Here is a 27,859-nt window from a genome sequence, read left to right on the forward strand (position 1 = left end):
TGGGCATTTGCATTGCTTCCAAGTCTTGGGTATTGTAAATAGTGCTGCTTTGAACATTGGGGTGCAGGTATCTTTTCAAATTAGAGTTTTCATCTTGTCCAGATATATGCCCAGGAGTGGGATTGTTGACTCATATGGTAACTCTGTTTTTAATTTTTTAAGAAACCTCCATACTGTTTTCCATAGTGGCTGCACCAATTTACATTCCCACCAACAGTGTAGGAAGCCTCCCTTTTCTCCACACTCTTTCCAGCATTTATTATTTGTAGATTTTCTGGTGATGGCCATTCTGACTGGTGTGAGGTAATACCTCATTTTAATTTTGATTTGCATTTTTCTGATAATTAGCAATGTTGAGCATCTTTCATGTGCCTATTGGTCATCTGTATGTCTTCCTTGGAGAAATGTCTATTTAGGTCTTCAGTTCATTTTTTGATTGGGTTGTTTGTCTGCTTTTTTGATATTGAGCTGTATGAGCTGTTTGTGTATTTTGGAAATTAATCCCTTGATGGTAGCATCATTTGCAGATATTTTCTCCCATTCCATAAGTGTCTTTTCATTTTGTTGATGGTTTCCTTTGCTATGCAAAAGCTTTTAAGTTTAATTAGTTCCCATTTGTTTATTTTTGCTTTTGTTTCCACTACTCTAGGGAACAGATCCAAAAAATATTGCTGTGATTTATGTCAAAGAACATTCTACCTATGTTTTCCTCTAGGGGTTTTAGAGTATCCAGTGTCCCATTTAAGTCTTTAATGCATTTTGAGTTTATTTTTGAATGTAGTGTTAGAGAATGTTCAAATTTCATTCTTTTACATGTAGCTGTCCAGTTTTCCCAGCATGATTTATTGAAGAGACTGTCTTTTCTTCATTGTATATTCTTCCCTCTTTTGTTGTGGATTAATTGACTATAAGTGTGTGGGTTGATTTCTGGCTTTCTATCCTATTCCATTGATCTATATGTCTGTTTTTATGTGAGTACTGTACTGTTTTGATTACTGTAGCTTTGTAGTATAGTCTGAAGTCAGAGAGCATGATTCCTCCAGCTGTTTTTCTTTATCAAGACTGTTTTGTCTGCTTGGGATCTTCTGTGTTTCCATACAAATTTAAAATTTTTTTGTTCTAGTTCTGTGAACTATATATGTAAAGTGTATGTCAATACATACAAAGAAGTATGTTAATACTGATTGCCCCTCTGGGAAGATAAAGGGGATTGGAAGAGAAACCTAGGGGAACTTTACCATCACCTAAATTATTTTAATTCTATGCATGATGCATTCATTTAATTAATAATTGTATAATTAAAGTTGATTTAAACAAAGACAACTGCAGATATTTTTTTTAAAAGTCAAAGAGCAGGAAAAAAATTGGCAGTTGAGAGTATTAAAAGAACTGAGTTCTCCAAAATATAAGGAAATGGTGTCTAGTCAGATTTGTCTGAAGTGCCAGTCATAAATTGAAGAAGTAAGGAGAAAAAAGCTGAAAAATTGAACTGGAAGTGGTTGTATATAGTTTTTAAGGTTGGACTACATTCTGTGGATTAAGTTTGAAGCAGACATATGAGATTATTGGATCTGTAGTTTTTGAAGTTTTATCTCTTGTACAGGGTGGATTGGAGAGACTAGAGATAAGATGGTTAAAACTTTTTTTGTGTGTGTGACAATTTCAAGGAGAAAATACGTATTACATCTCATAAAACTGATTTACAAATATACTACTAGTGGTTGATAGTAGAAATAACTTTGAGCACACTTGCACGTTAACATGCCTACATAATTTCCCATTTTAACTATTGCTATCTTTTATATATTTAAGGAAATTTCAAGATATCAAAATTATTAGAAGTTAGCAAAAATTTTAGTCTGTTTTTCAAGAGCACTCATTCTGCTTTTTTCTTCTATTCCCTTGGCTTCAGCTTCTTAAAAGACTATGAACCTTATATCAGGCCAAAAAGACAGACGATACCTACTACAGCATTTGTCTTTCTTACTTCTTTAAATAAAAAAGATGGATATTGAGAAAGTCATCAGTCACCACTGCCTTTTCCCCTGCCAGTGATAGAGATGAAGTCAATCAACCTGAGCATCTGCCCAGGTCAGCCGACTAGAAGAGACTCCTGACACAGAAACACATTTATGATACAGTTATCCCTCCAGAATGTGTACTAATCTTAACTCTGGAGTCCTCTTATTGTTTTTAAGAAAAAAGGTGGTTGTTCTTGTATCTCAGGCAAACTGTTTACCTTCTCCCATGCTGTTTTTCATCACCAAGGTTTTTTAAGGCTATCTGTTTCATAATATTAACACAAAACCACATTTCCCAATTGTGCTTTCACCTCCTAGAGCATGATTTTAAAAAGTTGAAAAGGGAAAAAGAAATCTTTCTTTTGCAGGACACAGTATACATTTGCTGCTATATGCTTGTCAAGTTTTCAAAAGTGAAATTAATATGGGGATGATAAATGAAGGTAGTGTTCCCATGTTCCCTTCTGTCTTTAAGTCCATTTAATTCTCCCCTTTCCCTCCATCCTCAATCCCCCACCTTCTACAACACCTGTTCCTATTGTTCCCACTGTATTTAATGGACAGACATATGTCCCATGCCTACTAAATATAAGTCCCAGAGCAGGAGAGCAATTTTGTCTCAACTGTGGATAAAAAGAATTAAAAAGGAAATGGAATCTATATTCCATGGCAATGAGTTTCTTGAGCACAGAATTCTTTCATTCAACAAATAATTGCACACTAGGTCCTAGGGACCCATGCTTTAGACAGCAGGTCTGCCTTGGTGGGAGGGCTCAGATGACTAGGAAGGGCCTAGAGGGAAACATGCCATTGTAATACACTATCGTAACTATAGCAGAGGTATTTAAGGAGGTCAGAGAGGTCAAGGAAGGCATCATGAAGGAGATGACACTAGGTGACCAAAGGAGCAGTGCAATATAAAAAAGAGAGTGAAGGCCCTTCCAGGCAGTGTGCATGTCATGTGTCAAAGGAGAGAAGAGGAAAACATTTACTATTTGGGGAAAAGAAAGTTGTTCCGTGTGATTAGAAAACAGGATGGGTAGGGGGGAGTGTGGAGAAGAACTGGGGGTAGGGAACAGCCAGATGGGGTGCTGTGCTGGCAGGAATGACCAGTCACTGTTCTCAATGTTTTCTATGTGTTCTAACATTTATTCCTCACAAAAATTCTGGGTCAAGTATTCCCAAAAGGAATCTAAGCCCAGATAAAGTAAAAACAAACCCCAAAGATCTTAAATTTACATAGGCAGAAAGTGGCAGAGACAGGATTTGGATTCAGATCTAACAGATTTTAAAGCCTGTGTTCGGATTCATAGAGGAGTGGGAGGTAAAGGGAAGTCTACCTGTGAAGACCCTTGTTTGCGATGGGAATTTGAATTTTGTGTATATGCAGTAGGAATTCAAAGAAACATTTTAAGCAATAGGAAGGGAATACTCCATCATAAAGAAAGAGGAAATCAATGATGTTTTAGAGTTTCTTTTGCTAATATTAGTGACATACAGTCATTAGTATTAGTTAAGACTTTGCCTCAGATCAGGAATTGGGCAGGTACAAAATATAATGAAATTATTCTATGGTAACTGGATGTAATCATCTATACAGAATTAAAGTAAGATATAATTTAATCTAGGAAGGCACCCTGAAAAGGACGAGAAACTAAAGCCAGCCAACTGCATGATTTTCAATATATTCTCAGCTCATCGACGTGTAAATGAATTAAGAACAGAGACCAGAGACCAGCTCAAACACATCTGCAGCAGCACTGCTCTCATGATTATGTAGGATTGATGGCAACACAGGATCCAAACAAACCCAGTATGACACAATGTCTTGTTAGCCAGGCTTTTCAGACTTGGTGATAAATTCAAAATCTGTATAAATTTGAAGCAAGTCTGTAAGATTTGTAAGCATCAGGTTGAGGTGGGTGTATCACTGCTTTTTACAACCTGATTTTTATATGAAACAAAAGGCATGCTGTAATTTGTTGTTTTACAGGAAGCAGAGTGTACATCAAGAAGAGTCCCTACATTAGGCCCTATGATGTCCCTGAACTATGTGTGTAGAAACTAAATTGATACTAAAAGCACAGTGACCTCTTATATGGCAAATGTTTGCATTTGTTTGCTGCTTTAAAAAAATGAGTGAAACCGTCAGTAAGCTGGACAGTTTGATGCATTAATCTGCTCATATTGCAAAGTACAGATATGTTATTAATGGAATCTTAATATATATAGATTAACTTGAAAACAGATTTTAAAAAAATACAAAAGTGAGGAAAAGTTACTTTTTCCTCTGAATTCCACATTTAAAGGTGACAATTGTAGTTTAGGTAGACTTATTCAAGCTGATTCTTCTACTTTGAACTTTGCTTCTTCTACTTACTAGCTAGATGATCTGAACAAGTTACATACAGCTCTAAGCCTCAGTTTCCTCAACTGGAAAATGGGAATAAACCCCCCTCTTCCCTCTAGAACTAGTATGATGATTAAATGTGATCATAGGTAGGTGCTTAGATCATGGAGGTGCCCCACTGCCCATCCTACAGAAGGCCACATATAAATTGTTTTGGTTTCAGTGTCTGATTGCTGCCAAAGTAGACAGTCTTGCTGAGAAATAGATTTGTGTGTCCAAAAATAAATTAAAGATGATTATAGGTATGAATCTTAGACTTTATCTGAATGCTCAAACACTGTTTTATGTTCATATTAGTCATTAGAAAATTGGAATTCTGATGCTTCTGCCTTCCTTAAAGAGTTGTAGTTCATCAAAAGAGATTTTTAAAAAGATAACAGCAGGATTGGGTGGCCTGCTCATGGAGAAAACCTTAGCTGGAGCATGACTTATAAAGATGCTTTCCTCCCTAAATCTAGTTTTAGATTCTTATGAGAAGACAGCTTCGTTCTAGTTGCCAATCTGCAAGATAAAGCATGATCTCACTGTCTCCCTTATGACAGAGCTGGTATTGAAACCAGACCAAAAAGGCTTCAAAGATGCTCAGAATAACTCTGCCAAGAACTAGGGATAGGGTCTGTTTTTCCTTTTTCTTTTTCCTTTTTCTTTTTTTCTCTTGCAGCTGACTTTGAGATATGTAATTTACAGTTTGCCATGGAAATGAGTCACATGTGTGAATTCCCATAACAAAAGTGCCAGCGTGTGAATGGTGAATATTCAAGGTGGCACCAGGCTCATCTATGCTGAGAATAGTTCAGTTCTAAAGCATCCCAAAATCTTAGTAGTCATAGCCGTAGCAAGGAGGGCACTGTTTTAGTGAATTAGAAAACAATTGCCTAATACATTTCTCTACTTAGACAGAAAGAGTAGCTTCTCCTGTGTGGGTGTGTCATGGTGAGTGTATATATGTTGACCAGGGCACATTGATTCCTTTTCCACAAACGATGAATGAAATATTAATAAGAATATTGACTTGATTCTTCAGTGTTAAGTTTTACTCAGTCCCCCTTGGTATCTTTAAAGCAATCTTGAAAAATAACTCCTCGTAATATGTTGCTTTAGAAACCAATATTTGTTTAGTTTAGCTGAGCTGTTAGCATAAAACCTCAAGCTAAAGGAAAGTTAATATATTAAAAAACTATTCTCATTATACTGTGGGTTGTTTTGTATACTTTACAGAGAAGAGCTACTTAAGTTTTAGTTCTTAATGTATTTTTCTGATCCTTGTTTTGCTTACTTTCCTACCTCTTTCACTTACTAAAATAAATAACAGACAGTGGATAGACAAAACAGATATGGAAACTGCCAAATGGTATGCATTCTGAAGATACATAATTTCAAAAATCAAGACGCTAGAAGAGTCACATTTATGTATTAATCAGTATTTCCATCTTGTTTTAGTATCCTCTGCACTTGGATTCCACAACACGACTAGTAAAATGGTTTATTTTAATGACTAACAGGTTCTAGTTACAGAAACACAAGAAGAAATTTTCTTTTGTTTTGACTAGCCCCAAAAGAAAATTTTAACCTGCTATTGATATGTATGGTTGGAATTCCCATTCCAGTTCCCAAATACAATTGCAATTATGTTTCAGGTCTCAGTTCACCACCTCTTCTACGGTTTACAAATCTACATATTTTCTACTCTACTCTAACCACTTTGGATAACTGTACTTATATGTCATTTTATATACCATTTTTCATAAAAATAACTTCTTTTAATTCACCACCCATGACTATATGTGTGGTATGTATGCATGCCTAACAATACATTATTATCTTTCAAACTTTACATGTAAATAAAACTATTTCTTCCTTGTTTCTAGCTGCCTTCAGCACAGAAGACCTGGCGATTTCATTTGAAGTTTACAGATTTGCCTTAAGTAGTTTCAGAGAAAAGTGCTAAAATGAAAAAGATAAAATCACTAATCCTCAAAGATAACATTCCATATCCTCCATACTAACATGCAAAAACCCCGCATTCCCCAAATCCCCCGTCACTTGGTATGTGTCCAAAAGGTGCCATGATGAACAATTCACAGGTTTTTGTCAGACATAGTTTGCTGATTGCACGTACAGGCAGACAGAGTGACTGGGTAGAATTCCAGCAGAGCAAGATAGAAAAACAATCCATAAAATAAAACCTGGAAAGAGAGTTAAAGGTGAGAACTCAAGAGAAAATGCTAAAATGAAACCAGAGAGAAATGTTGAACATGGAGAGAGACCCCACAGAGAAAAGAAGTAAGAGAAAAACGAACGGATTGTAGACAGAATCCTTCTATAACTGAGCATATCTGAAGAGTCAGGCAATACATCTCTAAAAATGTGTTTGGAAGTGCAGTCATTTCTTTTTAATAGCAGGCTATTCTCAAGTGCTCTGAAACACATGTGAGATTCAGTGTCGGTTCTACTCTTGGCATCTAGTCTTTTTGTATGGACACAAAAGGAAACCATGTGGGTAAAGGAAAGGTAGAACACAGTTTTTGTAGAAGGGGAAAAAAGAAACAATGTGTTGACATTATTGGAAAAAACATTTTAGGAAACTACTCTCCTAACTGCTTATGCATCTGTGCTGTGGATTGTAGACAGCTTTACTGGCATTGTTGCCAAACATTGATTTGAAATCAAATGACTTGCACGCTTTGTTTCAATATTCTATCATGTATTTGAAAAAGCTGTCTAATAAAATGGCTGGAGGAATTGTGAAGTGAGTTTTTCTTCATTGGAGTTGTAAAATTCATTTACAGTGGCTACAATAAAGTTTCATGGTGCTTAAACTACTAAACATTCCTTTAAGCACAAGGTATCAAACCATTTGAGAACCTCAATCATTATAAAATGTTGAACATTGTAAGTAGGTAGGCTTTTGAGCTTATCTATTTTTGTTACAGAAAATTCCTTCCAACCAATGCCAGATTTCCATTCCTCATGTGATCCTCTCAATCAGTTAGAACAAAGACAGGAAGAATTTTAACTCTTTCCAAGAAGGGGTTTTGTAGAGAGGCTGATATAATGTGTCTGTTGAGGATTTATTTCCTCTCAAACACAAAATCACAGCACAATTATTTTATATTTGATGCATGGACAGAGATTTAAGACTTTTGAGTGCCTTACCAAAAATTAGAAAAAATTACTGTTTGGAGATGTGATAATGATGAATAAGCTGTAGGCACAAAAAAAGAGAGATCATTGAGAGACTTTATTGCCCAGTTTGATTCTCTGAATTTTACCCTTCTTTAGATCTGGCACTATTACACTGACAAAACAACCAAAAATCTTGTAGTGGTAAGTATGCAGCCTGGATTGCATGATATTTTTAGCTAGATTATACTCAAGGGAACTAAATGAGGGCCAAGAGTTATCAAGTTTATCTAATTTTTTAATATTCTTTTCTCTCCCAGATAGGGAAATACATTAATAGGGAAGTAGCTATCCCCAAAATATTTATTTCCAACTTCAAGTCTAAAATGGGAATATAAATCAAAAATAAAATTGAGTTTTTTGATTGTTAGTTTCTGGTGTACAACATAGTGATTCAATATATTTATAGATTATACTCCATTTAAAGTTACTATAAAGTATTGGCTGTATTCCCTCTGCTGTACAACGTATCTTCATAGCTTATTTATTTATACATAGTAGTTTGTACCTCTTAATTCCCTACCATTATCTTGCCCCCTCATCCTTTTCCCCACTGGAAATCACTAGTTCTGTTTTGTTATATACATTCATTTGTGTCATTTTTTATTTATTTAATTTTTTATAATTGTCAATTACAATGTGTCAGTTTCAGATATACAGCATAATGTCCCAGTCATGCATATACATATGTCGTGTCATTTTTAGATTCCACATATAAGTGATAACATAAAGTATTTGTTTTTTTCTGACTGACGTTTCACTAAGCATAATATCCTCTAGGTCCATCCATGTTGTTGCAAATGGCAAAATTTCATTCTTTTTATGGTCAAGTAATATTCCACTATATATATGTGTGTGTGTGTGTGTGTGTGTGTGTGTGTGTGTATACATACATACACATGCACATGCACACACATACCACACAGCATCTTTATCCATTAATCTGTTAATGGACACTTAGGCTGCTTCTATATCTTGGCTATTGTAAATAATTTTGCTATAAATATCAGGATGTATGTATTTTTTCAAATTAGTGTTTTTGTTTTTTATCAGATGTATACCCAGAAGTGGAATTGCTGAGTCATATGGTAACTCTATTTTTAGTTTTTTAAATGAGCCTCCATACTGTTTTCCACAGAGGCTGCACCAGTTTACCTTCCCACTAACAGTGTACAAAGGTTGTCTTTTTTTCACGTCTTCACAGCATTTGTTATTTGTGGTCTTTTTGATGGTATCAGTTCAGACAAGTGTAAGGTGATATCTCATTGTGGTTTTGATTTGCATTTCTCTGATTAGCAATGTTGACCATCTTTTCATTGCCTGATGGCCATCTGTATATCTTCTTTGGAAAAATGTGTTTAGATCTTCTGACCGTTTCTGATTTTTTTTGATACTGAGTTGTATGAGCAATTTATATAATTTAGATATTAGGCCCTTGTTGGTTGTATCATTTTAAAATATTTTCTCCCATTTTGTTGTTGTTGATAATGGTTTCCTTTGCTGTGCAGAAAGTTTAATCAGGTCTCATTTGCTTATTTTTGCTCTTATAACTTTTGCCTTAGGAAACAGATCCATGAAAATATTGTCAAGATTTAGGTCAAAGAGTATTCTGCCCATGTTTTTCCCAGGAGTTCTATGGTTTCTGGTCTTACATTTAAGTCTTTAATCCATTCTGAAATTATTTTTGTGTATGATGTGAGAAAATGTTCTGATTTCATTCTTTGCATGTAGCTGCCCAGTTTTCCCAGCATGACTTATTGAAGAGACCGCATGGTATCAGTGCAAAAACAAACAGATAGATCAGTAGAAGAAAATAGAGAGCCCAGAAATAAACCCATGCACTTACGGTCAATTAGTCTGTGACAAAGGAGACAAGATTATACAATGGAGAAAAGACAGTCTCTTCAATAAGTCATGCTGGGTCCTGGGGCTATGCTGGCCTACTGGTAGGTGGGCTGTGCCCTGACACAGCTGGCTGTGGGGCTGTGGTGGTCCCAACATTGAAGTATTGGCCCATGAGTGCACAGAGCTGGGTCTCGGGGTCTCTGACTGCAGGACCCTAGGGGTTTGGGGGCTAGTGCCAGCACACTGAAGTGTGGAGCCAGATCCTGGACCTTCTGGTGGAAGGGCCCTGTCTTGGGGCGAGTGTGAGTTCAGGGTGAGACAGGAAGGCTAGAGGGAGTGGAGCTGGGTATTGCCCTCTGCCTATGTGAGGTAAGACTTTAGTAATGTCTTTTTCAATAGAGATTAGGCCTTTGTTATGCTGTATTTGAAATGGATACTAGTTAACACCTATTCCAAAAAATTGCAGAGGAAGGAACACTTTGGAACTTATTCTATGAGGCCACCATCACCCTGATACCAAAACCTGACAAAGATATCATTAAAAAAAAAAAAAGAAAATTCCAGGCCAATATCACTGATAAACATACATGCAAAAATCCTCAGAAAAATACTAGCAAACAACTCCAACAATACCTTAAAAGGATCATACACTATGATCAAGGGGGATTTAGCCCAGGGATGCAAGGATTTTTTAATATCCACAGATCAATCAATATGATACACCACATTAACAAATTGAAGAATAAAAATCATATGATCATCTCAATAGATGCAGAAAAAATTTCTGATGAAATTCAACATCCATTTATAATAAAAGCTCTCCAAAAAGTGGGTATAGAGGGAACATACCCTCAACATAATAAAGGTCATATATGACAGACCCATAGCTAACATCATACCCAAAGGTGAAAGCTGAAAACATTTCCTCTGAGATCAGAAACAAGATAAGGATGCTCACGCTCATCGCTTTCACTCAACATAGTTGAAGTTATTTCTGTTTCCCCAGGTCAGAATTTCTCTTCCTGTGGACTACAATTTCTGGTAATTCTTTTCTCAGTGTACATTGAGCTTCTTGGAAAAGATTTTTCCTTTTTGAGGTAAAACTAATTTCTTTATACAGCATTCACCATGAGACCAGCATTGTTTCAAGTGTTCTACAGGTGTTAACGCCGTTAATGCTCACAACGACCCTAGTGGATGGCTTATGTTATTAACATTTCTGTTTAACAAATGATGGAAATTAGTCTCACACTATATAAAGTTTAGAACAGGGACTGTGAATTTAACTACTAATTATTAGGTTTCTCCCTGAAGATTTGGTTTTGAAGTCCATATTACTAAATTACTGCCTTTTTAGTTTGTATATGAAAGCGTTCAATTCACAAGTTTAAATGAAATGTATGTCCAATAGAAAACTTTATTCCCTCCAAAATGCTCAAAAGAACACTACCTGTCTGCTTCTGCTTGGCACTGTCTCTTTGCTGTCTAACTCAGGTTTCAGTGTTCCTCAGCATTCTACCTTTCAGTGTTCTGCCCCAGTTGCCATGCTAAAGGGGAATTCTGACCTGTTTCTTGTCATTGGAGGAATGTTTTCTTGACTGAGATCCAAGAAGAAAATTGATTCCCAGGCCAACTGACATCAGTGCTCCTTAGTTGTGTCCTTGATACAGTTTTAAACTCAAAACTTTTGATTTACCTAATGAAAAGTATTCGAACACAGATTTCTAAGATATCAAATGTTAATAAGGACCATCAAGTACCTAATAATGGTTTTCTCTGCTTGATCAAAGATCTCCACAGGAAGGAGATTGGCAGTTCAGTAGGTGACACTTTTCCCACTGAGCCAGAACTAAAGCAAAACCCCAGGAGTTCAACCCACCCCAGGAACAGTTACCTTTCCACTGAGAAATGGGACAAAGGAGGTATATACTGATGGTATTAAAAATATATTTTTTTGAAGTGCTCAGGTGTGCTGGTTAAAATCCAGTTTGGATAATTACATTCTTTTCACAGAAATTCCACCTACAATTATAACTGCCAACTCCAACTTCACCAACAGTTTGAATTCTAAATAGTGTCTCTTTGACACACATTGTTCTTTAGTTCCACTTCGCAGTGGCTGGCCAACTGCTCCCTTTCTCCCTGTGGCTGACTGGGATGAAGTAGCACAGGAAAATATTTTTGAATATAATTAAGTGATTTGAAATAAATAGCACTATTAAGGTGATGTAGGACTTTATTAAAATACAATCTGGTTATGCAGACTTCCATGGATTTTGGAATTCCTCTGATGATGAATGCTTTTTGGCTTTTTCATTTGCAATATCCTGCAAACCTAGAACTTGATGTACTACTTTTTTTTAATTATATAAGTATCAGGTGTATAGCATTACAGTCAACATCCTTATACACTACAGAGTGATCACCACCACAAGTCTAGTTACCATCTGTCACCATACAATTGACCTCCTCTTACTTTGCCCACTCCCTAACCCCTTTGCCACCGGTAACCACTAATCTATTCCCAGGATCTATGAGTTTGTTTTTGTTTTATTTTGTTTGTTGGTTGGTTTTGTTTTGTTTTGAGATTCCACCAATGAGTAAAATCATATGGTATTGTTCTCTCTCCAACTGACGTATTTCACTTATTTTCAGTCAAGGTTCATCTATGTTGTAGCAAATGGCAGGATTTCATTCTTTTTTATAGCTCAGTGGTTTTCCATTGTGTGTGTGTGTGTGTGTGTGTGTGTATAAAACAACTTCTTCATCCATTTATCCATTGATGGACACTTCAGTTGTTTCCATATGTCGGCTACTATAAATAATGCTGCATATATATATTTTCTCATTGGTGTTTTCTTGTCCTTTGGATGAATACCTAGAAGTAGACTAGCGGGTCATTTGGTAATTCTAGTCTTAATTTTTGAGAAATCTCCATACTGTTTTCCATAGTGGTTGTGTACTATATCCTTTTGCTTTTTAAAAATTGACCATGTTGTATGATTCTTCTTTTAAATATGTGAGTGTGTCACCTGCCTGATGAAAACATATTCATGCTGTTGGTATTCACTCCATATAGTATGACATAATGTAGTTGAAAGACAAAGTGCTTTACATGGAGAACACAGAGTACTTCACTAACACATATATAAAACTCCTTTCTTGAACTGAGTAATATATGAAAGTAAGTTTGTTTTTGTTCTCAAGAGCTTATGACTTTAAAATTGAGGGAACCAAAAATAACAAGAATTTTCCTTAAACCAAATCTTCAGAAGGGAGAAGTTGTATCTAAAAGTGAAAGCAGTTTTGAGAACTAATCTCTACTATCTCCGAATTTCCTCTGTCCTCTCATCCTTTCACATACCATTATTATCCCCAAATCTCAGAGAAACACATTAATTTCTTATTCTTTATTCCTGCGAGTCCCTTTTGCATTAGGGTTTCATTTCTTTTCTTTACATACCTTGTACCCTCCTCTAAAAACTGAGTACATGTAATGATTTTCAGCTTTTCATTAGTACCTATATAATGCATAATAATCACTGTTCAGATAAACTACAATAAACATCTTTGAAACACTGAGAACTTTAAAAAGTGAAAAGTATTAATCATTTAATGAATAACTACTGTGCACTAATCGTATGACAGACACTTTAAAAAGTTAGATACAATGATTGTTACTTTTATTTTAGCAAACCAAATTTTCCATCAAAGCTCCAAGCCCTCACAGCATGCCTAGAGCAAAGCCTGGCTTACACACCTACTCTTCTCATTCCCCATCCTGAGATTCAGTCATCTAATGCCAACTGCGTCAGGTATATCATTGCAATCAGCAATGGCAACAGAACAAGAACCTCCTCTGGTATCTCTCTCTCAAAACATAAGTCAACCCTATTGCCAATCTGTAGTTCCAACTTGAGTTCTAACTGTAGCAAGAAAATAAAGTTAAATCCCTGCCAGTACCCTTTTTCATATAGGTAGGGAGAAGAAAAAAAAAAAACCACGTTACTCATTTAAATGATGTAATTCAGAGGGTATTATTAAATTTACTTACTTCAAGATAAAGGCAACATGCAAGAAAACAGAAACTGTGCAACTTAAATAAACAAAATCTATATTTGAAAAATAGGGGGTTTCTAACTAAAGTTATCTTAGATCAGCAAATGGGCCTCTCACATTCCTGCCTGGTAATATGTGCCCTCAAGCATGTGAAAGGTCTATTTAATACACATGAACTAACAGATATTTCCTCCTTGATCAAACTTTATTCAGGTTCCTTTGAGCCCTCTCTTTGATGGGTGCTGTCTTTTGTTGCTTGAGCCCAGTTTTTGTAAAGAATCTGGTTGTGCCCAGTTTCACCAGGGATCCTGCTAAGCCAGTTTAGTGAGAATCTGTCCACCCTTGATATCCCCCATCACCTTTTATATTTAATCAATTTCTTCTCCCACTATTGATATCTAATCAAGCTCCTCTTAGTAATTTTCTCTACAAAGACTCCTTCACCCTGCCCTTTGGCTATAAATCTCCAGCTACCCTGTTGTATTCAGAGTTGAGTTCAATGTTTCTCTCCTACTGCAATAGTCTCTCCCCCCTATTGCAATAATCTTGAATAAAAAATTTTCCTTACCTGTTTAACTGCACTCGGTGCAATTTTTCTTTGACAGAATCAAAGGGTGAGCTTGATCCAAATACCTTCCATCAAGGCCTTCCACAATATGAAGCACACACACATATAAGTTTTGAGTGATAGACTTTCAAAAATACAAATATATAAAGTAAAGGGGCATGTAGTAACATCCATTTGCCTCTAGTAGGATATTTAAGGGATTAGACCCATGACCAATAACTTTTATTCAGGAAGGAGGATTCTGGAAAACAGTTACAGGATAAGGAGTTTATCTGATGGAGTTGGTATCTACCCAAGACCACAAGGGGGATCCCAGGCAATTTGGCTTTGGGGTGGAGGACGGTTCACACACAAGGTATAAGGTGCCAAAAAGGAAGAAAAGAGGGAGACAATAAAATGGAAAATGTTTGGGCATCCCAAAGAGATGGCAAAAATATAATTGAAGTGGATTCTGCTGTTCCTCAAGTCTGTGTACTCTCACTACAAAACAAGCTCTAGCAAGCACCTAAGATAGCACTGGAAAGAGTAATGTCACAAAGAGAGAATTCCCCCAGTAGCTTACTAAATTTTACAAATAAATGAGATCTTCAGTTTTCTCAATTCCGACCCAGAAATCTTAGCTGAAAATGTTGCTTATCTCTCTTAGGTGTGGGAGCAGGGTGGAACCAAACTGTTATTGTCAAATACTGAAAATTTTAACAAAAAATAAGCAAATAAGCGAAAGTTTATTTTTTTATAATTTATAAAATATTTAAACATGCTCCATCTTTGCATACTGTTATTATCTGTAGAATATGCTATTTAGATGCATTTTTAAGGATCAATGAGCCACACACATGATGAGGAGAAAGAGAAAGCCACATACAAAAGAAAGCCACACACTTTCTCTTGTCACCTTTAAGGCCTAGAACATGCATTGACAACATTTAACTGGTTTTCTAGGGCAACCTTTGACATAGAACAAAGCAAAGCTAAGGCTTGTGAAAGCCTTGAACCCAAGACCTTGACTAAGTTCTGCTCTGTAACAAAACAAAAGCTTTGAGAAAGACAACTGTTTCAATCACTTTCATCAGAGAGCATGGCTTTGAACACATTTTACGGAATCCAACACTACTCTCTAACAGTCATAGAATTTTCTCTCCAAGATTCATACTATGAACACTGAAAATGCCAGTCCCCAAAGCCTTAGAAATAACTGTTCCTTCTCCTACCTAGGGAAAGATTATTTTCATTTAACAAGAGCCTGATGATTTTATTCATTTTACTAGATGGCTCCTGGAAGGGATATGACTCTTTAATAGAGTTGTGGTGAGTGGGGAATTTTCTTTCAACATATTTACAAGTATACATTACTATGGTACTTGGTTTAAAAAAAATAATTTCCATAGATGATTTTTTTCTGTTTAAATGTGGATGATACTAATCAACTGTGAGTGTGAAGGAAAAGCTGGGCTGGTCTAACAAGATAACTCACAAGTCTAGGAATGTGAAGGAGAGGCTGGGCTGGGCTAACAAGATAATACACAAATCTAAGTATTGGAATACTGATCTGAGTTCTGCTAGACTAACTTGTAAATCTAGGTTAATTAGCGTTGGTTTGCTGTTCATGTTTTTTGCTGGCCAGCTGGGTTTTCAAAGATACATATCTGGCTTTGGAATGTTGGTTTGCTGCCTCCCTGCCTCCACTTTTGTGATGATAATGCTGCTAAAGCTGTTCCATGCCTATTGGCCGAATACCCCAAGCTTGTACTTTACCCTATAAAACCTCATGCGCAAGTCTTGGAGGTGCTCATAGCTTCGGAGCAGAAGCCCCTCTGAGCCCGCCGGCGTAATACATCTGTGTACTCCAACCCTCCCAGTGGTGCTTGTTTCTCGACTGGCCTGTCGTTTCCGTAACATGAGTAGCAGGGGGAAAATACTGACAAAATAATGTTAAATCTGTTTATCGGATGCAAGTGGGTGAAAATGATAATGAGAAAAAAATAATAATGAGAAAAAGGTGAACATTATCCCCAAATTCTAGCATTATATACGCTTTGGCGGAAATGGGACCAATCATAATGCTGAATTTTATCTTAGATTCTACAAGTATCTGCATCAGAATCAAAAGCTGCTTTCATGGCTCCTCCAATTAAATTCAAGGGGTATTGTCCAAATGCATCAAACTGGTCAGATGTTGCCAACTCCAACAAAGAATCTGATGAGATTCAGACCGTTTGAAAGTAATTAAAACAGCACAGTAAACACCAAAGCTCTTCTACATCCACAGCAGAACGCTATTTTTCTGAATGTAAAGTGGGCATAAAGGAAACAATTGTGCTGCATAGAGAAGTATGAATAGAGTCAGGAAGGCACCACTTAACGTGCCTGTCCGCCAAGCACTTGGGAGGTCACCCAATCAGAAATCACTCCGGAAGTCTTTTCAACTTTGCAGGCATGTGGTTAATTATAGAGACGAAGACGGACAAAGCCTAACTGAAAAAGGCTAACAAACCCAATGCCTTTGAGTGAACACAATACCATTGTGAGCCTTTCCACTTTACAACAAGTTTAGCCCTTATGTAATATGGTTAACAACTGTCATACACTCATGAATGCAGCCTGATCCTCTCATGGACAAGTTCTCCTTCGTTGCTCCCACAAATTCGATAGCCCAACCCTAAACAGGAGTTTTCTCAGAGGATTGCCATCTTGCTCAAGTTGCCAGACCTATGAAACTGCTTTAACAGATTTTCAAGAAGACTGTTGATCTGCTCAGATTCATCTGCTGGAACTTGCACAGCTTCTGTCCTTCCCTGCCATCTTTCCTCCAATATCTCTTTGCTTCATTTTCCCTGGGGTTTCCATTTCCCAAAAATGCTCACTATAGAAATGGCTTTTCAATAAATCCATTTCAGGACTTTGCCATCAGTCCACTAAAATCCATTCTTCATAGTCAAAAAATCAGGGTTGAATCTTAAATTAAATCTAATTAAAGAGCTAAGCACTCTAGAGCATGGCCACCTTACCTTTGTTCTCTCATTTATAAACCCATCGTCGTGGGTTAAAAACATTTCTACTTTTCACCTTACTTTATTTCCTTAAAATTAAAATGTCATTTGAGAAAATAATACAAAATAACTTTGATTCTAACTACCACCTTCTGGTTTCTTCCTACTGTCATCTATCTCCTGAACAAATATACTACTATCCCTTATTTGGCCAAAATTACACCAAATTTTATACTTAGAAATGCCACCTAAGACATCATCATAATAATGTCTTTATTTTTTAAAGTTTAATCCTGGATAAGACTTCCATATTCCCAATATTCAATTAAGCCAAATTCAAAATGAAGCTTCTGAAGTTTTTTTAACTTTTGACATTATGGCATTGTTTTAAAGTATGATGACAGTCACAAAGTAAGAAATGCTTCTTGAATGATATTTTATAATAGTTTGATAATATTGTGGATGCATATAGTTCATCACCTTGTAACTACAGAAGAGATACAGATGAGCTATGTCAAATACATAGATATACATACACATGCTCATATACACAAAACCATACATTTATGCATACATACATCATATATTTATTATGTGCACATACATCATGTATTTATTATGTACACATCCATAGAAATAAAATAAACTAGAGAGCAGTAAAAAAGCCCCACATGTATATAAGCACACATGCATTCTACTTGAACTGCTTAATTAAAAAGCATTTTTTTGCTCCTCAACTATTAGAGTCCTCCCTCAAATGAAAAAATGAAACTTAAACTAAATGTCAGACTTCTCCAGAAAAGGAACCCTTGTGCACTGTTGATGGGAATGTAAATTGGTGCAGCCACTATATGGAAGTATGGAAGTTCCTCCAAAAATTAAAAATGGAACTACCATATGATCCAGCAATTACACTGCTGAGTTTTTATCCAAAGGAAATGAAATCACTATGTTGAAGAGATGTCTGCACCCTGATGTTCATTACAGCCTTATTTGCAATAACCAAGACATGAAAACGACCTAAGTGTCCATTAGCAGATGAACAGATAAAGAAAATATGGTATATAAATAAACAGAATTTTATTTATCCCTAAAAAGGGAGGCAATCCTGCTATTTCTGACAACATGGATGGGCTGTAAGGGCATTATGCTGAATGAAATAAGCCAGACAAAAAAGACAAATACTGTATGATCTCACTTACGTGTGGAATCTAAAAACACCTGAACTCAGAAAGAGAACAGGTTGGGGGTTGCCAGAGGCAGGGTTTGAGGAGGTAAGAGAAATGTGTGAAGGTGGTCAAAAGGTACAAACTTCCAGTTATAAGACAGGTTCTGCTGATGTTCAACATCGTGATTATAGTTAACAATGCTGAATTGTGTATTTGAAAGTTGCTCAGAGAATAGATTTTAAAAGTTCTCACTGCAAGAAAAAAGATTTGTGAAAAAAGATCACTTTGATTATTTGTATTCTGGGGTCAACGATTGTTGGGTTGTTGATTGTACAGACTTTTCCTAGTTATCCTGCTTCTTTGGAGAATCTGAGACACTAACAAATACATACCATCGATTGACAAAAACAGAAGAAAAGAACAACAAATAAAACTTCTCTACAATATGTCCAAAATGTCATTCTTTCCTTAAACCTTCCATGAACACCTACCAGCACCCATCCCAGATAACTGAGTATATTTTCTACTTTGAACTCTCAAAGCTCTATGAATCTCAGCCATCCATCTCTCATCCATACATCTGTTCATCCATCTATTTTCTTACTCATTTAGTCCATAACTGTTTTCCACCTCATTGCTGGCTCTGTATTAGGCATTTAGGAAAACATACACAATCCCTGTTCTAAAGGAACACATGGTCTACCATTGGGAATGAATAGTAATTTTACTAAAATCAAATACTTTTGTAATTATTTCTTTTCTTCCTCTGCTAGAATATGAGGACATTAGAGCACATGCTGTGCTTTCTTAATCTCTGTAACCTCTTACAGTTTCTAAAATATTATTTGCATCAAATAGCTGTTCAGTTAAAGATTAAAAAATTTACAAGTCTCCGTATCTAATTCCTACCTAATTTTATTGACAATTTTTGCTTTAATCATTTGTATCCTTCCAGGCCAATTGCTGTGCTTGAGAATTCTAGTTGGTAGGAAATTCTATCGGGTAGAAACTGTCTTGGTCTCATTTCAGCCTAATGTATGAAAGATTTCTGGTGATGACTATGTAAGTCAGAAAAAAAAAATCCTTCAACTGTATGTTTTCTGTGGATTAAAAAAAAAATTTTTTTTGTTTCATTGGAGAATCCAAGTATATATAAAAGATTTCCCCAATCATAAATATACAAATGGTGATGAAATTCCCACAAAGCAAACATCTGGAGTGAGCATCCAGAACAAGCGATTGAACTGTAAATACCTATGCAAATACAAAATCATATGATTTTTTTTTGATCCTAGTTAGCAAACTCACTTTATACAGTGACTACACATTGCCCTGTACACATTCTTAATATTTTATAAGAATGCTGAATATTTTAATAAATCTGCTTGGATTTCTTTTAAGTAAGAGGCTGTGCTTATTTTCATGTTTGTACTACTAAGTAAAGTAAAAATGTGCTTCTCATAGCAAATGCTTTTTTGCAAATACACACCAGTGGAACATTCACATCCCCCTGAAATCTCTTGTCTTCTTGGCATTCTGTTGCTCCTGCTTTGCCAACTCCCATGCCTGAGTGAGTCTCATTCTCTGTTTCTGCTCTCAGAGCTTCTGACTACTGCTGGATCCACTATAATTTCATGCTGTACGTTCACTGGTGCTGAGAAATCCTTTGTTTCATCTCTTGTTGACTTTTATTTCATTTCTGGAAGTGGCAGTTCCAATTGGCTTGAATTCTATTTCAGCTCTTAATTTTTTTAACTTTTAGCAATTGATTTGGCTTGTAGTTACTGATATATGTGAATTTTTAAAATTTTCCAATTTTATTCTCACTTTAGTTTTCTTATGAGTGTTAATTTCCACCTGGTCTTTTTATTCCCTAATTATGCAACAATGTTCTTTACTTAGTCCTGGTTCTACTCAGCTGTCTGCAGCATTCCACACTGTTAGACCTCAACAGTACCTGGATATATTGGGTACGAAAGGAAATGCTCCTTTCTTCTCTCCCTCTATTATTTCTTTCATATTTCTCTTTCTTGGCTTTCATCACACTTCACATAACTTGGGGGTTTTTTTTGGCCAAGAATTGCTCTTGTATCTTCATAGGCTGAGTCTCCTCCCTTCCAAACTTAAGTATTTGAAGGAATGGAATTTTAAACTCCTCCAACACATAGTTGGTGTTGAATAGGGATTCACTAAGTAATAAATTCACTAAGATTCTCTCATTTTTTTCTTTCTCTTTTAATCTTCTCTCTTATAACTTTACTTTTTCTCTCCTTTCTCTACCTTTATAATAATTTTTCTTTCTCCTAGCAACTTTTCCAAGATCCATAAGTAGTCTTACATCTCCTTCATTGAACACACAGAATAAATGTGTGTAGTTGGGTTTTTCAGTTGTAAGAAATGGAAACCACTTCTGATTAAACATAAAGGTGTTTATAATTGTGAGCTCCAGCTCACCAAAAAAAAAGGGAATCATGGATGACTAGGATCTTGTTGAAAGAGACTTACTTACATATCTAAAAAAGGAGCATAACATAAAAAACTCGTAACATAAAATAACTTTTCTCCATACACCTAAATACAAGTTTATTTTCTACTCAGTCCTCCATGACTCCATCCACATACAACTTCAGAGTCTGGCTTATAATCAGCTTCCTTCTAGTTCTGTTGTGATTCTTTCTAGAAATTCTGCAACCTACAGACTAAGTTGTAAAGTTACATACGCCAAATAAGTTTATATAAAGTAGCAGGGGAAAGAAAAAAAGGGAAATTATACACATAAAAGTATTTTTATACTCTAATTACAGTACAATCAGTTACAATGTGTCAATTTCTGGTGTACAGCACAATGTCCTAGTCATGAATATACATACATATATTCATTTCCATATTCTTTTTCATTATCGGTTATTACTAGATGTTGAATATAGTTCCCCGTGCTATACAGAAGAAATTTGTTATTTTTAATCTATTTTTATGTATAGTGGCTAACATTTGCAAATCTCAAACTCCCAAAATTATCCCTTCCCACTCCCTTTCCTCCCAGTAACCATAAGATTGTTTACTATGTCTGTGAGTCTGTTTCTGTTTTGTAAATGAGTTCATTAGTGTCCTCTTTTTTTCTTTTTCTTTTTTCAGATTCCACACATGAGTGATATCATATGGTATATTTCTTTCTGTTTCTGGCTTACCTCGCCTAGAATGACAATCTCTAGGTCCATTCACGTTGCTGCAAATGGCATTATTTTATTATTTTTTATGGCTTATTTGTATTCCATTGTATAAATACACCACAATTTCTTTATCCAGTCATCTGTCAATGGACATTTAGGTTGTTTCCATGTCTTGGCTATTGTATATGGTGCTGCTATGAATATTGGGGTGCATGTATCTTTTCGAATCAGAGTTCCCTCTGGATATATTCCCAGAAGTGGGATTGCTGGATCATATGGTAAGTCTATTTTTAATTTTTTGAGGAATCTCCAAACTGTTTTCCATAATGGCTGCACCAAACTATATTCCCACCAATAGTGTAGGAGGTTCCCTTTTCTCCACACCCTCTCCAGCATTTATCATTTGTGAATTTTTGAATGATGGCTGTTCTGACTGGTATGAGGTGATACTTCATTGTAGTTTTGATTTGCATTTCTCTGATAATGAGTGATATTGAGCATTTTTTCATGTGCCTATTGACCATTTGTATGTCTTCATTGAGAACTGCATATTTGTATACTCATACTTATTAATTTATTGATTATTATTTAGTAAATTATCCATAAATTAGCAATTCCTTATTATTTTATATTTATTAATTTTTGTATATGAATGTATATGTATATGCACAAATACATGACCTATTATTGAAGGAAAAAGCACAATACATGTTTCAATCTTCATTTCTGTACCTAGTCATGAAGTTACAGATGCTTTAGTGATTTCTTCTTCCCCTGCTCCTAATGTTCCCCATGGTTACTTCAGAAGTTCTGTGGCTGTAGCTTACATCTTGTTAGGAGGAAGGTGCTCCAGGGGCTTGCACTTAGTTCCATGGTAATAGCCTGCAGAGGAAGCATGCAGTGTAACAAGCATGTGGATTCAAATGAGAATCTCCAGCTGTGAATCTAGGATCTCATACTCAGTAGCTTTGTGACCTTGGGCAAGTTACTTAACACATTTGTGTCTTAGCTTCTTTTCTGTAAAATAGGGATAATAATGGTTCAAGTGTGCTGTGAGGTTTAAATAAGTGAATGCATGTAAAGAATTTATAACAATGCCTGACACATCACAAGTACTCAGTGTTAGTGATTATTATTATTAGTAATAGTAGTAGTAGTAGTAGTAGTAATAATAGTAGTAATAGTGGTGGTGGTGGTGGTGGTGGTGGTGATAGTAGTTCTCCAAGAGTCAGGTAGTTAATGGGGGATAATAATATGGTGGGTTCAGAGTGTCTCTGGCCAATAATGAAGTGGACTTAGGTCAAACTGCTTTTTATCCCTCTGTTTGTATAAGCTGCCATTCTGACAAGTGGACCACAGTGGCAATATGAGTTCCCATGAATTTGTGTTGACTCAGAGCGAATGTTAAATACTTGAATGTTTTAAATATGCCCCCTTCTTCAGTGTACAGTAACCCTAGTAAATGGTGGCAAATCCCATCAGGAAAGGCCAGAAGAAAGATGAGAGTACATCCTTTCATGTTATTTCAGGGACCTTCCTCAAGTTATAGCCTTCCCTACATTTCAAGGGGCCATGTGAATTGTCTTAGGTCTGAGAATTGGGGGAAGAGTCATGAGTCACAGTAATGTTAATCTTAGTGGACCGCCTATCTAATTTGTTCTTAAGAGCTTGCCAGTAAGTGAGGTAAATATCTAAATAGTTCATGTCCTTCCATTTGCAAATAAATTTACTGTTCAGGTAAAGCCACATACATAGACTTCATATCATCTCGTTTGCCTCTATTCAATCTTCTCTGCTGATTTAACTCAGCTGCTAGGTCAGGAAAATTTTTGGCTTCTGAAGGAAAGGGAATAAAATATAGAAAGATCACTATCACTGTTTTGTTTTCAGATCCCTGACTGTTTTTCAGAACCCTAGCAATTTGTAGTTGACTATGACTAGACTGGGTAGGTCTGTTTTAGGTGAGATAGACTGGATTTCAGCTTCACTGCCTTTGGAGGCTGTAAATCCTGAGTACCAAGAAAGACTCATTGTGTAGAATATTATTTCTCTACTTAAAATGTACCTTAGGCTGTTAGTCTCATTAACCAAGGGTTGTAAACTTTAGGGAATATGTAGTTAATAATGCCTACTGTGAAACAGACTGTTTGTTTTATGGCCAGGTATAATGCCTGTCTGGTACTGCCTTTCAAAACTGTAAGGTACAACAAAATGGCCCCAGCTTTCCCCTCCCTATCACCTCTCACCCATGCCCATAACTAAGGCCTAAAAGTCACCAGTTGCAAACCTCTGATCTGAACACAGAGCAGTGAAATGCCAAGAACAAGGATACAGGAGGAACTGAGTAGCAATAGCTATAAAGTGTAAGGCGGAAAATAAATACAGAAGGTGGTTTAAGGTGGGAAAAGTTAGCTTCACCAGCATGTGGAAACTGCCAGAGTAGAGTGTTCAGGGCCACTGTGGACCAATTACATTACAGCTGGACCTCGCTGGATCTAACTCTGTATTTTGGGGAACTTTTCTAAGACTGTGGTATGAGTCTATGAGACTAACAAATATTTACCGGAGGGTAGACACTATCACTATAGTGCTAAAAAAGTTTTCCGAATGCCGATGAGTTATGTTTGAATTTCACATCTTAGATCAAGCAAGTATCCCTAGTATATCAAAGATTGTCAAATGCTTTCCAGAGCCTTTAATAATATTATTAACAGCAAATATTCCACCTGGTGTTTACCCAGTCGTTAAAATTAATTGTAAACTTCTTTATATGAAGGATTGGATTAGTCAAGATTCTTGGTTGCAAGCAAAAAATTCAAAGCAACTTTATTTCAACCAGAGGATTTATTTGAAAAATACTGGGGTGGATCACAGAGTTAAGGGAAAATCTGTAAGAACTGGGAAAGTTCTTGGCAGGCTACAGTTGGAGATTTGATTGCTACTGAGATTCTCTCTTTCCATTTATCTTCTCTGCTTTTCTTCAAATTTTGACCTTATTCTCCTTTTGAACAAATAAGCTTTCTTAATAGGTGACTGTATGGTCTAGGTTAGTAAAGACTAGCCTGTAACCCAGAGGACTTGGGCAGATTCAATATTTCCCACTTAAATTTAAAGAAATTCTAGGAAAGAACTCTGATTGCTGTGGAATGGGTCATCTTCAACCAGTCATGGTGTCTGGGGAGATGAGGTCCTCTGAATGCCCAGACTGGGCCTCATTTCATTTCTGTGGCTATGCAGACAGGGCGTTATGATAGGCAATTCCATCAGACCCACATGACACCAGGGAGGAGCGGGCAGTATCAATAGTTGTGTGTGTCTGTGCACGCACATGTGTGTGTGCACATGTGTGTTAGTGAGAACACATGAATTTATGAGAGAGACAGAGAGGAAGAGAGATATTACTAAAAGAAAATGAAAAAAGGATGCCGAGAGGAAAAAAATGTATAGGCATCATATCTTATCCAGTCTTCACATGGAACTGTATACAGATGACCCTCCATAAGTGTTAAGTTAATTTCCTTATACTTTTCATCAAGGAGAGATGCTCGTCTTAAAAAGGCCTCATTGAAGCTTGTATCAAATTCAGGCACTGATTCTAGAGGAATCCTGGAAAGATGGAGGTGGTCTTAGGATGACTGGGTATTCCGTTGAAAGGGATTTTAGTCTGTCAGTCTGAAAGCCTGGCTTATGTTTAGATGAGATTCATCACTCTGACCCTGACTTTGGATAGGATGGATACCTGGGGGCAGGGAGGGATTTGGTACATAATATAATTGTGATACCTCCAAAGACATTTCTACCCAAATGCTTGTAGTAATGAGGGCTCCTTGTTTCCAATAAGTGCATTTTCTTTAATAGCTATATTGGTTACATTATTTTCCTATATTGAACCGTAATAATTACCTCCTAGATTTATAGAGGCTCTCTGTAATCAAACATTCTTATATGATATAGTTTTTCAATTTATGGATGCTGCTGTCAAGTCCTTTGAAACCATCTCTTAAGGTTATTTACCCTCTTTTTTTTCCTGATGAGCGCATCATTTGTGAGTAACACTTTAAAATTGCTCCACACTATTTAGCAGTGTACATCAAAACCCTGTTAATGTTTTGCCTTAATAATAATGCTTCTTAAGAGTTTATCCTAGGGAAAAATTATATGAAACTGTAAGACTCAAGATATTTTGTGTGGAAAAAGGAGAGTGATTTATAAACATTGAAAGTTATAATGGCTTAAATGTCCAATAATTATGAATTGGCCAAGTAAGTTTTGAAATGCTCATGTGATGGGCTATTATAATGTCATTAAAATACTGCTTAAGTATATCTGTTGAACATTATATAAGGTTGTTTCAATTTTCTCTTGCTGCATAACAAATCTCCTCAAAACTTAATGGCTTAAAGCAGAAACAGTTTATTTCTCCTGACACCATAGGTTAGCAGTCTGGGTGCTTCTGCTTGTCTCTTCTGGGATCACTTATACAGCTGTAGTTATCTGATGGCTTAACTGGTGCTGGAGAGCCCGAGATGGTCTCACTCGCTTGACAATAGTTCATGCTATCGATCATGGTGTCTCAGTTCTCCGAGGCTCCTGAACTTACACAATGTCACTTCTCTCATATTTTATGGTCAAAAAGCAGGTCACAAGATCCATCCCAGATCCGAGATATGAGGAAATAGCCTCTATCTCTTGATGGATAGAGCTACGAGTCACTTATGGCCATGTGCATGATTTACCACAAATATCAAGTAAAAGAAGCAGGTTATAAATAGCTTGGCTCATATTTTCTAGTGTTATTGACACACACAGACATACAGAGATAAAATTCTTCAAAGAGGCACACACAGATGTTAATAGTGATTTTTTGTGGGTGATAAGATTATGATTATTTTTGTGGGATTTTTAAAATGAGTGATATCATGATTATCTAATTTTTGTACAATTAATTGTATAATGAAGGTAAGAGAGACATCTCAAAAATATTAATCTTTCTGCTTTACCACAGGTGATCTTGGGCCATTTTTCTCTTCTCCATTTTAAAAGAGTGGTATAATATACAGGTCATTTAGTTCATATTTTTCCTATCTTCAGAAAAACATTACAAAAGAGATTTTTATTAAATGCCTTACAGAAATTAATGTGTACTTGCTTATGGCCTTTCTTTTATTAGTCTGCTAGACTTACTTAAATAGGATGAGGTTACTTGATTTGTCTTGTTCTTCGTGTCACATGCTGGGTTCCAGGGATTACCACTTCTTTTTCTAAGTGTTCACAAATTTCCTCCCCAAATCTCTTTAAATAATTATCTTTTAAACAGTTCTTGCTAGAACCATTGGGGATCATGTTAAGTTCATCAGATAGCACTGAATAAAATTATAATTTGAGTAGGAAGACTAAAACTCACCTACATGAAACAATTATTAGTATGTCTTGGTATGTAAGCACCCCTTCCTGGAGTATCTTCCCGCCAATGTTATATCTCTAAATGCCCTCCCTTAGACCAGCCTTACATCCAGTTCTTGAAAGCCTTCTTGGGTGTTACTAGGCCACACTAATCTCTTATTTTCCTAAATTTTGATTGCCCTTACTGTCTTCACTCTGCAACCTAGTGTTTGGACATATTCTGCAATGCCTTCAAAAGGAGGGATAGATGTCTCTTATGATATCTGTACAACTAGTTTTATAATATAGTACTGGGCACCCACCAATAGCTTAGCAAACACTGATTCGCTTGACTGTTAAGAATTACTGTTTTTGCTTAGAAGTTTACTTTTCCTGAAAATGTTTATCATCTTCTGAGCTCTGGAATATCTCTCCTTTTTGACTGTTCTGCACTGTCCTTTTAGCCCTCCTTCCCCTATGTATGCCCTGAACTTATGCTTAGAATTCCTAGAATATTTCCTTATTTTTCTTTTGTAAATGTGTTTCTTTTCTAATATAGATAATTTTTATGAGAGTGGAATAATACTTCAACAGGAGATGAGGATATTCAACATGATCTATTTTGAAACTTCAGAATTTGAAAATTAAGTTAGTTTCCTATTTATTAATCTCAGCATTCAGGAACTTGGTGCAAGGAATGACAATGTGTATTTTTAAGTGGGTAAAGGCAATACTCTGAGGAGGAGCATTATTTAAATTGAAGAAACAGACTATGCTTGAGGTATCACTTAATATCTACATGTATATCTTGACCAATCATGTTCACTTACCCCAAATATTTAATGTCTCTGTCTGTGAACGTTTTATATCATTTGTGTGTGTGTTTCTCTTTCTTCCTTTCTCCTCCCCCAACTCTCCTTTTAGGTGTATGTTGTTCAATACATTGGCTGATAGCCACAGTGGCTGCTGACCACTTGAAATGTGGGTAGTCTAAATTGAGATGTGCTATAGGTGTAAAATACACACAGAAATTCAAAAATTATAGTACAAAAATATAAAATA

This window comes from Camelus ferus, chromosome 6 (genome assembly GCF_009834535.1).
Source record: "Camelus ferus isolate YT-003-E chromosome 6, BCGSAC_Cfer_1.0, whole genome shotgun sequence".
Lineage (NCBI taxonomy): Eukaryota > Metazoa > Chordata > Mammalia > Artiodactyla > Camelidae > Camelus > Camelus ferus.